General features: G+C 46.4%; 1 protein-coding gene across 1 annotated transcript in view; it reads left to right on the plus strand.

Moving 5' to 3' along the window:
- LOC138567708 (tubulin tyrosine ligase 3-like) overlaps positions 1-12,687 on the plus strand; it is a 673,617-nt gene that overhangs the window by 438,506 nt on the left and 222,424 nt on the right. The window lies entirely within an intron of this gene.

Genomic DNA, 12,687 nt, shown 5'->3' on the forward strand with positions numbered 1-12,687 from the left:
GACCACAAGAAAGTTTCTAAATTGGTTTGAAGATAGTAATTAGGATAATGTTATAAGCAATTGGTTGTACCGTCTCAATAGGTATTGCAGCAGCTATTGATTTGATTAACAAAGGTTTTTCTAGGCATAAGAATATCTTATGAAGGGCAGATATTGTAATCTACAGATCTCTTGAGGCGGCTTACTAAATATAAACAATCTTTGTAGGTAAATTATAAGATAAAACCTTTAGAAATTACATTTTGTCACACATAGCGGCCTGAAATCCTCTGTAGAAAATATCAGGATGGGGCGCTGTTCAGAAGCAACAGAAATGGCTGCCTAAAGATGGAGCTCCATTAACCAGCATAAATCCTAATGAAATCTTGTGCACGAGGAGTACCGAACAAGCCAGCATGACTGTTCCCCTGCCGTAGTTGTGCTAGGTCCCCGGTGCAGATATGCAGTGTGTGATGTGGCCCTCCCTAAGGACCTATGGAGGGGAGGCTGCAGACGTGGGTGCTGGGCTCCTGCTGAAGGATATCAGAGCGGCTAAGCAGTGACGCTGGATCTGTGGCCCAGAGTGGAGACAGCCACAGAAAGAGTGGAGGTGAGCCCTGCCGGGATTGTTTAACACAGCGGGGCCATTTCGGTCCGCCCAGCAGCAAGGATCCACAGCAGTACTCTCAGTTCCCTATCTGTGGCCTGGTCCAATGACTGCTTTGGCGGGCTGTCATCCTCCTTGGACATCCTGGTGCGGTGAAGTGGTGATCAATCGTTCTGTGGAGCATGGACCTGCGCTGGATGAGGAAGGTGGAGTGAGGGCTCCCAGAGCATCTTGTCGGATGCCCTGGCAGAGTAGAGCTAAACTGTGTGACTCTCCTGGCCGGCCTGGAGACCTCAGTTGGATGTATAGAGAGGCTCTTTCTGTTGTGCCCTTGGAAGCACTGCATCCTGGACTGCGTCTACGTACCCTTCCTGAGCAAGCCGCTTGGATGGAGACGGGGGCACTTCGTGGTGGGCTCCCTCATAGAAACCAACTATGTCTTGGGGTGGCAGCGTAATCAAAGGGCAGTGGAGATGTTTCCTGAAACTGGCAGGAAGCGACATATAGTTGTGGAGGCTGTGGAAGGTGAGAGTGGTTGTGGACCTCCTACAACTGGGAGGCCTGGAGGTGGGACCGTACACTGTGCTGACACTGGCTGGGATAACAGGAGCTGAAGTCAATGTGTTGGACGGTGTGATAATGAACACCAATACCCACTTCCCTTCGGGACCCTTCTCATGAGTACACTTGAAGCCCAGTGTGATGGGTGAGCTGCCACTTTAAGGGGGCATAAGTGAGTGGGCGACACAGAGGGAGTCCCCTGGTGCTACATTTTTGGACTACCCTCCACTGCGATTGATACAGAGGGGGACTGCCAACTAGTCTATGCGACAATCCTGCAGCACCTGTGCTGCTCTAAAGCACTGCGGGACAGGTGGTGGAAGTGGGCTTCGATCAACAATTACCAGGGGTGCGAATAAAAACATGGGCCGAGGAACTCCTTTTACGAATACTCCCTCTAGGGAGCCATTGCAGGCCTCCTCCTTATGTAACGTGGCAACAAACGAAGTGCCTGAGCAACGAAGCACTGACTAGTGGAAGCGATGCAGGCAGAATTCTCATTGGTGAATTCCAAATTGGACAATCTCTCGCCAACATTAGCTCACTTCAGGCCAAATTGGAGAAGGAAAGTGGCACATAAACCACACCGAATCCGGAATCGGTGATACCGAAGATAGGATCACCAGTGTGGAAACTGGAATGGCTAACCTAAAGTAGGAGCTGATGGCAGTTGAGGCGAACTGCCACGACCTGGAGTCTCCTTCTAAACGAAACAACGTAAGCATAGTGGGAATTCCGGAGTCTGACAACACAGGTCACATGGGGCTATTTGTTGAAAACTGAGGAGGCCAGCGTTTTCGCCATAGTTCCAAGTCGGGCAGGCTCATAGGTCCCTGAACCACCTCCAAAACCAGGAGCCCTGCCGCAAACAATCATAGCGAGGCTCCTAAACTACAAGTACAGAGACCTGATCCTAAGACTAGCCAGGGACTGCAGAGAATTGCTCTTTGAATCTAGCACTATCATCAATTAACTGACTTGGTACAAAGATTTAGCAGAAACCACTATCCTGAGCAGATCACAATCCCTGAATGTGTGGAGAAACCCCCCTGCAAACCTTGCCCCCTCTCCGCCTGCCTGGAGAGACAAAATCCCCAGCAAAACCCTCTGGGGTATAAAACCCTGTGCTGGACTGGAGCAGGATCATGGCAGCGGATCCTGGGTCTTCGGACGAAAAAACTGCTACTCTTCTGCAGTGTTGTCTAGGAAGTTGTCTATCAAACACAAAAGATTGGGTAAGTATCTTTGTCAGAAGGAGGATGGTAAAGAGATAGATAAAAGGATCGGCACCTGCAACTGAGATATGTGGGTTAGACCTCCATAGAAGGCGAGCTTGGGAGAATAGAAGTGCTTCCTGGATAGTGGCGTGTTTCCTACTCAAGTAGTAAAGAACAATAAATACATGGTTCCCTTAATTCGTAAAGAATAACTCCCTCTTCCCCCAGAACCTCCTTGTTCCCGGTGGTGTTGAACCACAAGTGAAGAGAATGTAAACAATTAGACATCTCCGAAGAGGGGCGTGTATTCTCTAGATGATGAGCTGAAGAGAATGGAAGTTAGTTTGGCCGTCCTCTACTAGAAGCGGAACGGTTTTTGTTATAAGTAAGAATCCCTAACATTTCTCTATGGTATCACTCGTTAAGAAGTTGGGAGCTTGAAGTGGACGAGAAGCACTACAGACCGTAGCAGGATTATAACAAATGCTAACTCCTGGAGCGGGAGTGACCATGAGCGGCGCAGTTCTGCAAGGGAAGAGAGAAAGGTAGGAGTGAAGTAAACGAGTCGGGTAAGAAAGGTTTTCCTAGATTGTGAACTTACGGAGCGTCTGAATCTGGATTAGTGGCGCACAGGAGCTCTGGCTTTAGCGGCTTAAGAACAGTCACATGACTGCTACTGGGCAGAGATACTTTGCACGTTAGTCCAGTCAAACCCATACTACCTGAGCGGCACAATTCCACCGCCATTTTGGGGGTAGTCTGTGTAGCGTGACATAAGGGTGCCAGTAAAACCCAGCCAGCAACAGCGCCACCATGACCGGTGGGAATTGTGAGATGTGACAATATGCCCCCCCTCTAAGAGGTGGACAACCCTGCTTTTCTGGGTGGAGCAAACAGACCAAACGAGGGGCATGAACATCGGAAGCAGATTCCCAGGACCTGTCCGCCAGGGTGTACCCCTTCCAATTCACCTAATATTGCAAACGGCCTCTGAAGTAGCGTGAATCGCAAATACCGGACACCTTAAACTCAGAACCCTGTGGAGTGATGAAAGACGGGGGACGGGCTGAGGAACTCCTCAGAAATCGATTCAGCACATCCTCCTTGACCTGGGATAAATGAAACACAGGATGAATCCTCGACCAGGATGGCGGCAGTTGAAGACGAATAGCAGCTATCGCTACTAACTGCAGAATCGGGAATGGGCCAATGAACCTGGGCAAAAACAACTTGGAAGGGACCAGATGACGAGGTAGGTATTTTGAGGCCAACCAAACCAAATCCGCCACAGCTAACACAGGTGCTGGTCTGCGCCTCCAGTCAGCATATCGTTTGGCCCGATCCTGTGCATCCAAGAGTGCCTGTCGAGCCCCCTGTTGACCTTGATGAATATGGGACACCAAAGCATCCACACCTGGAAAACGAGGTGACGCTGGAACAACAGTAGGTAAGAAGGACGTATGATACCCATAAGAGCACAAGAAAAGGCTGGATCGTAAAGCAGAATGGATGGCATTATTGTAGGAAAATTCAGCAAGGGGTAACAGTTCAACTCAATCATCTTGGGCCGCTGATACAAAACAACATAGGTATCCTTCCAATGTCTGGTTCAGGCGCTCGGTCTGGCCGTTTTTCTGGGGATGAAAACCTGAACTCAGTGCCCTTTGAACTCGAAGGCGTTCACACAATTTCTGCCAGAAGTTGGAGGTATACTGAGAACCCCTGTCAGACACAATGGTGTCAGGTTAACCATGGCGGGAGAAGAGTTCAGACAAACATATCCGTGACATCTGGTAAGCCGTAGGGACAGCCGGCAGGGAAGAAAAGTGAACGATCTTCGTGAAATAGTCAATAGTGACCATGATAGCAGTATGGCCTTCAGAAGGAGGGAGATCCACAACAAAATCAGTAGATATCATCTGCCATGGTTTAGTGGGAATCAGCATTCTGGTGAGTAGACCAAGTGGAAAACGACGGGACGTTTTGGACTGCAGACAAACTGAACAAGCTGCTACATAATCCTGCACATCCTTGGACCAGGAGGGCCACAAAAAGTGTCTCTGTAGTAGGCCTTGGGTGTTGTTGATTCCTCGATGGCCAGCCACACAAGAATCATGACTCATGTAAAGGACTTCCCTCTGGAGCTCTTCTGAGGGTATCAGCACTTTATTACCAAAGAAATAAAGCCCCTGATCCAGGGTAAGATGATCTGTTAGCAACAAATCATGACATAATTCCCGGAGTTCCAGAGAAGCTTGTTTGACATTCTGCAGAATGTCCGTAAGAACATGCATGTAGATGGCTTTGGGGAATATGGGTTCGCTATGAAACCTAGCAGTGGGATGATCCTTACAAGAAAGAGCGTCCGCTCTGAGATTCTGACAACCTGGAAGGAATGTGAGATGGATTTTGTAAGGGGAAAAAAAATGTGCCCAGCGGGCCTGACGACTATTGGTGGTTTGTGCCTGTTGGAGAACTCTAAGGTTCTGGTTGTCCGTTCGAACCTCTATAGGGTGCTGAGACCCCAAGAGGAGATGCCTCCACTCTTCGAATTATCATTTTATCACCAAAAAGTCTTTCTCCAGCATGGAATAATTGATTTCTGTGGGCTGAAGATTTTGGACAGGTAAGCGATGGGTGATTCTGTGCCGTCATCAGTATCTTGAAGTTGGACAGCTCCCATGGTATTATGAAATGCATCGGTTTCAAGGACAAACCTTTTCCATTGCTCAGGAGTGACCAGAATAGGAGCTGTGGTAAATAGTACCTTCAAGCTATCAAATGACTTTTGGACTGGTGTATCCCAGACAAAGGTTGTTCCCTTCTTTAGTAATCTTGTGAGAGGGAGTATTATTTCAGAGAACCGGGGTATACATTTCTGGTAGAAATGAGCGAAACCAACAAAACGTTGGATTTCCTTGACATTGGATGGCGGAGGCCAGTCCACCACTGCAGACACTTTTTTTTGGATCCATTTAAATCCCCTGTGAAGACAATACAAAACCCAGATATGTGACTTGAGACGAGTGGAACTCACATTTTTCTGCCTTTCAGTACAGTTCGTTGGCTTGTAATCGTGCCAGCACTAGTTTTACGAGGAGTGTGTGTTGGGCCTTATTCAAAGAATATATCAAAATATCATTTAAATAAACCACTACCAAATGGAGAAGCACATCAGCGAACAAATGGTCCATAAAACGCTGGAATACAGCGGGGCATTGGAAAGTCCGAATGGAATCACGTGATACTCGAAGTGCCCAAAGGGCGTTCTGAATGCAGTTTTACACTCGTCTCCTGGGGCAATACGAATGAGATTATAAGCATCCCAGGGGTCCAATTTAGTGTAGATCCCAGCCCCTGACACAGCTTCTAAAATATCAGGTATGAGTGGCATGCGATATTTGTCAGGTATTGTTATTTTGTTTAACCACCGATAGGGTATACAAGGGCACAGTTCCTCTGTATTCTTTTCCATAATTAAAAACAATGAACCGGCTGGTGAGGTAGATTCGGCTATGAGACCGTTACGTAGATTAATCTGTAGGTAGTCTTTAAGCACTGCTTTTTCTTTTTGAGAAAGCATGTACATGCGACCAAAGGGTATCGGTTGAGCAAAAACCAGCTCGATATGGCAATCACCCCTTCGATGAGGAGACAAAGAGGAAAATTGTGGGTTGGAGAATACCTGCACAAAGTGCTTGTAACACTCCTTGATATTAGCCACCTGACTAACCATAGTTACTGCTCCAGTCCGTGGTTCAGAAGGAGTTGTGTGGACCCCGATTGAATTGCTGGATAGACAATGAGCAACACAATACTCGGACCCAAGAAATAAGGTTACGGCTGTCCAATTGATAAAAGGGTTGTGCAACCATAATCAAGGCAGCCCCAATATCACGGATAAATGGGCCACTTTGATTAAATCGAAGCATAGGATTTCTTGATGGGAAGATATTTGACACGTAATATGCAATGTCTGTTCTTTAATCCGACCTGACACCAAAGGGCTGACGTCCATCCCCTGTATGGAATGGAAACTGATTTTGGGACACTCTCTATTCCCTGACACCTGGCCCACTGATCGTCTATAAAGTTGCCAGGCGCTCCTGTTAGGGTTGGCTCCTGTGCTTGCATGTATGCTGTGCCAGGATCGATGACATCATTAGAATGTAGGCTGTGAGTGTGAGGTTAGAATGTTTGGGGTTGAATGGGTTCTAACCCAGGCAGTTAGATTATGTGAGCCTGGGTGGTGGGAGCCAGTGGGCTCCTGTCCCTTTCCTCTTTATCTCCTAATGACTTGTTGACATCTGATCCTGTAACCTAAGAAGCTAATAAAGTAACCGCTATGCGAACCTGGCCTGTGTATCCTGAGTGTCCCTTGGAGTGAACCCTATGACCAAGAGCCGGTCATAACAATTGGCGACGAGGATGGTCCAAGGTATGGTGAAGGAGGACCTTGGAGTGGACATCAAGTGAAGCAAAAGGAAGCAGGTACCTGTGTGATGTCATGTGAGAGAAAAGAAGAGGCCTCTGCTGTGGGGGGTGCAGGCAAGAGGATAAAAGTGACTGTTGAGAGAGGGAGAGTCCATTGCCCCCCATAGATTGTTTAGCGCCCACCACCCAGGGCTGTTTGAGGCAGCCAACCAGGGCTGAATAAGGAAGCTTGTCCCAAGGGTTCGCTGGGATGTGAGTTTCCTGCCAGTGCCAGGCGGGATCAGGAGCGGCTGACAGGAAAGGCCCACAAGGACTTGGGATGAAGGGCCTGCCTTTTGGAGAATCAGGAAGAAAGGCCCTGGGAAGAATTGCCAGACAGTCTGTTCCAGTAGTCACCCTGGCACATGAGGGGGCTCAGAGCTAAGCTAAAAAGCCTTCCCAAGAGTGTGTTCGTTCTGCCAGTGGCAGGGGAGGAGTATCTTGCCTGTGCCTTAAGTTTGCTGCACTCTCGAGTGATTATTGTACCATGGTGTTGGTGTCCTGGATTTGGTGTTAAAATGTGTTATAGCACTGCCTTGCTGACTTTAAAGGGTGTTGCTGCTGTGCCTTGTATCTTGCTGTACAGGCGTGCTGATGTAAATGGAGCATTCTGTGCCAGTTGTGACTGTTGGGGGAGTGGAGCTCAGCCAGGCTCCGGCTCTGCATCATGACTGATGACGTATCCGGGGAACACTGGGAGATAGCGAAGGAGTGGAGTGTTAAGGTTTCAGCGTTCCTTAGGCTTAGCCCTTCAGTGTTCGCTCAGTGGCGCCAAGCGTCATCGGAGGGGAATGTCCGCATTAAAGTAAAGCACCCTGCAGGACGCTTTGCAAAGCTTTCATGTTGTGGTAAATTGTGGCTCTGCGGAGTTCACTTGAAGCTTAGTGTAGCTTTTACGTTATTTTGGGTTGTTGTCTTGCGAAGCCCAGAGGCATCTAGCAGGGGACTAGTGCCTGAAGCTGTGTGAAGCTTTTATGTAGTGGTGATTTCTGGCTCTGTAGAGTTCACATGAAGCTTTGAGAAGCTTTTATGTTGTTTTGGGTTGTGGTTCTACGGAGCCCAGGGGCATCTAGCACAGCACTAGTGCCTGAAGCTATGTGAAGCTTAGATGTTGTTTTTGGTGACCTTATGGAGTAGGTAAGGTTCAGGGATTTCGTTTGAAATTCTTAAGATGCAAGTGATATTGTATCTTGTGTTTTTTCCTTGTGAAGTTTTAGGTGGTTTCTGGGATTGCCATTGAATTCTTCTTGCTCAATCTCAGAACCTTGGCAATGTTTCATCTTCGGCTGTGGTCACTATGGGGGTGTTTTGAATTGTTCAGAAGGGCTCAAGTGTCAGGCCAACATTTGCAGCTGGGTTTTGTTGTGTTTGTGTTAGTGACAGCTAGTTGCCTTTAATTATGGTGTGATTGTGTGGGTGAGTGATGATCTGGTGTGGCTGTGTTCACTTGAATTTCTGAATGGGTCTAACAGTGGCATGAGTTGTAAGTGTAGTTCTCTGTTGACCCGGGTAGATTGTTGGGTTGTTAGTAAGTGTCTCGTGTTGTTACGACAGTACCTGGTCTTTCCCGGTTTTGGGAGTTAGTGCTCGGAAGTGGCAGCTCGAGGTTTCTTTGTGGCAGGGAGAAATGGAAGGAGTTTTGTGTTTGTTTGGTTTTGGTAGCGTTTCTTGTAGTTGCCAAGGTGGGCGGTTAGTGCTCGAAAGTGGCAGTTCGAGGTTCCCCGTGGCAGGTGGGAACGGAAGGAGAATTGTGTTGTTCTTGATTGGTTAGGAGCGTTAGGTGTGGCGGCTGGGTCTGTCGTAGGATGTTAGTTAAGCCTGCTGGTTCAATTTCCCGGTGTAAGTGGAACATGGTCGGAGCGAGGAAGTCATGTGCAGAGTGTGGTAGTGGGTTTGCCTTTATGCAACAGGAGGAGGTGTTAGGGTTGGCTTCCTTCTGGTGAGTTTGACGTATGTTTGTTTTGTTGTAGGAAAGGAGGTGTTAGGGTTGGCTCCTGTACTTGCATGTATGCTGTGCCAGGATCAATGACATCATTAGAATGTAGGCTGTGAGTGTGAGGTTAGAATGTTTAGAGTTGAATTGGTTCTAACCCAGGCAGTTACAAGATGTGAGCCTGGGTGGTGGGAGCCAGTGGGCTCTTTTCCCTTTCCTCTTTATCTCCTAATGACTTGTTGACATCTGATCCTGTAACCTAAGAAGCTAATAAAGTAACCGCTATGCGAACCTGGCCTGTGTATCCTGAGTGTCCCTTGGAGTGAACCCTATGACCAAGAGCCGGTCATAACAGCTCCTCAGTTGTCAGAGTCCGGCTTGACTGAATTCCACAGTAGCTGATGCTGGCCCCACATACCCTCACTAGGAGTTCACCTCTCAACCCTTAAATATAAGCTGAGCAGAAAACCTCAAGAAATGGAAAGGTGAATTTGGAGAAAATAACAACGGAGACACTGCAGCCCTGCAACCGTCTGGTAGGCTCTGGTATCTGTGGTAAACAAATACACCTGGTTACATATATGATAAGAAAAACCTCTTTTCTAAAATTATTCTAAATAAACTCTTAACTCTTTACCTCTTAAACCTCAGTAAAAGACTTAGAGGCTATTCATCTGTGTGGAATATCTTGTAAATATATCTTGTGTTGTGCATATAGTTCAAGCCACTCAAGTCTCTCTAGAATTCTAAAGTGATGGTGTTTGCAAACACCTTTTCAGGACTAGATATTCTTCTTGCTTCAAAGTTTCTTTAACCTTATGTAGTTTTCAATGCTTTCATAAATTGCAGTCTTTCTCTGAAGTATTGAATTCCATTTGCATAAATTACATTAAAAAAATTCTTTAACTTCCTGGAATACTGCTTTTCTTATGCATGTGAATTGTTTCTTTATTTACACAAAGAACGTTTAGTTTCTTCCTCAAATAGCGTGTGCGCTAAACACGTGAAATCAGAAGACGTGAAGAATTGTCCTCGCGTTTAAAATACACACGCGATTCTTTACAAACCCGCGTGCATGAAAAAATACGTAAACGCGATAAAAAATAACACGCGCTGGTTAAAATGGACTCGCGCTCTATCGCTACCGAACTCACGCGGAGAAACGAAACGTATTTCACGTAAAACAGTTTGCGCGTTTAAAACAACTCGTGCTTCATCAAAATGGACTCGCGCTCTATCGCAAACCAACGCACGCTTTCTCATGAGACGTCATTCACGTAAAAAATGTACACGCGCTGAAATTCACTCGCGCAATTCTTTTGGGCACGCGCTCTATCGCAAAAACAACACACGCTTTCCCATGAAACGTCTTTCACGTTAAAAATGTACATGCGCTAAAATTTGCTCGCTCAATTCATTTGGGCACGCACTCTATCGCTCTGAATACCCGCGCGCTTTCAAAAACACGTAAACAACGACTTGCGAGCTTGTGCACACATTAAACAGTCTTTAAGAACATTACACACAGTTAATTAAATTTAAACTCCTACGCATTATCTTCAAGCTTGTCTTCCTTATAATAACTTTAACTGTAAATGTCTCTTTTCTCAAATGACTTTGAAATTTGTTAACTCTTTAAGTTTTCTTCTAAAGAAAATGAAAGTTCACTGTGACAATCTTAAAATCTTTAAAGGAACGATCCCACCTGATGACTTCTTGTTCAAACTGGATCAGCAAACGATATTCTTACTTCTTTGGTAGATCTTCTGAGCTCTGAAAAGGCCTTACTTAAGGAGCTTAACTAATGTACAACCAGCCACTGAATTTCTCTGGATGAAAGGCAGTTTAGAATCTTGCTCACCTCCCAAGAATCAAACCCATTGTCCTCTCCACCAATCAGGCAAACCAAACATATCATTGTTCCTTTAACCAATCAAATTAAGTTTCTTTCTCTCCATCTTAACTTGGGCAAGCACAATGTTAATTCTATGTACAAACTCTTCCTGTTACTAACCCAGCCATTTCTGACAGCACAACCAACCCAGCCAGCTCTGAAGGCACAATGTTAATCTTGTTACTCTTCCTGTTACTAACCCAGCCAGTCCTGACATCAGTCAACCAGAGCCGGTATGCTCTGAGGATCTGAAAGAGGATTTTGTGCTCTTTCAGAAGAAATTGCAACCGAAATATCACCATTGGGTTGTCTATGTTTCCTGCATTTTGTGAGAGCATTGGAGAGTCTGAGGAACCTGTCTGTTCCACTCGAGCCGTGGTTCCTCCTACTGCTGGGCAAGAGAATTTCCCGACTTCCTGGAACTAAATAGTCGGGGAGGGGCAACAGGACAGTCACCAACCTTGTGACTAGACCAGCCACAATACATGCAGAGGCCTTGTGTGTGTATGTGCTCTCTTTCTTCAGGTGATAAAGGGCCTTTGGCTGTACCCAGTTGCATGGGTTCTTCTGGGGATTCTAATGGTGGTGGAACGCTCTGGAGTTCCAGATGAGATCTAGTCGTCCAGACCTTTTTTGGTTCATGTGATCGTTCTTGGAGACGAAGCTCTCTTTGTAACGATAAGGTAATCATATCAGCTAAGTTGGTTGGTCTGGAGACTGGAGAGATTTTGTCCTTCAAATCTTCATTCAGACCCCTGCGGAACAACGTCAGCAATGCACCATCTGGCCATTCTGTTTCTGGTGCCAATTGCTTACATTTTGTGATGTATGACATCAGATCTTTGTTCCCTTGTTTGAGATCTAGGAGTCTCTCTTGTGATGCGATGGAAATCTCCTGCCTACTAAACATGGCCTTGAGCCCAGTGATAAATGCTGGATAGGAGTCAAGTATTGTGTTGCCAGTGGTCACTAAGGGTGTTGCCCAGACCAATGCTGCCCCTGTTAGATGTGACACCAAAATCCCACCTTGTCTTTCTCTGTGTCGTGCTGAGAACTTGGTGTCTGCAGAAGCTGCTGAACCCCCGACAATCCACCCAAAATGTGGCACTCTGAGCTGACATAAATATAACTGCTCAGTTTACCTCACTTTCAGGGGAAAGGGGGAAGGGGCAAAGAAACAAACACCAGGCTGGAAGCTATCAACTCGCTGGTTCTTCACCTGGTTCTTCTCTTCAGAATGCCCAGAGAAGTGAAAAGCAGACAAGACTTCCTTACTTGTGGACCAGAATCTTATAGATAATTCAGCCTTCTCAGTAAGTCCATGAATGTAATTTAACTTTGTAGTTAGTCTGCTCAAATCTAAGATTCTTGAACAAGGTCTTCAAGTAAGATTTATGAAGTTCTTTTAAGTTCTTGTATTTGTTTTTAATATTTTCTTTGTAGAGAGTCTTTTTCTCAGGAACAAATTTAACTTGCGATGGAATCTTCACGTGGAAAGCCAGAAACCGCGGGAAGAAAAAATCACGCGCTTTTTCTCCAAATCGCGGGAAATACGCACACGCGTTAAAACGCACTTGCGCTAAAGTCCAAGACGCGATAAAAATTTCACGCGCTTTCCTCCAAGTCGCGGGAAATACGCACATGCGCTGACGATTCAATTTGCGGGTAAAACGCACTCGCGCTAAAATCCAAGACGCGATAAAAATTACACGCGCTTTCCTCCAAGTCGCGGGAAATACGCACACGCGCTGACGATTCAATTCGCGGGTAAAACGCACTCGCGCTAAAATCCAAGACGCAATAAAAATTACACGCGCTTTCCTCCAAGTCGCGGGAAATACGCACACGCGCTGACGATTCAATTTGCGGGTAAAAAGCACTTGCGCTAAAATCCAAGACGCAATAAAAATTACACGCGCTCTCCTCCAAGTCGCGGGAAATACGCACACGCGCTGGCGAAAAGTAACGGACAAAAAACTCTCGCGCTAGTTTGATTTGACATGTAGCGATAAAAACAAACATA

Source organism: Ambystoma mexicanum, chromosome 2p (assembly GCF_040938575.1).
Source record: "Ambystoma mexicanum isolate Mex_15411 chromosome 2p, UKY_AmexF1_1, whole genome shotgun sequence".
In the NCBI taxonomy this organism is placed as follows: Eukaryota; Metazoa; Chordata; class Amphibia; order Caudata; family Ambystomatidae; genus Ambystoma; species Ambystoma mexicanum.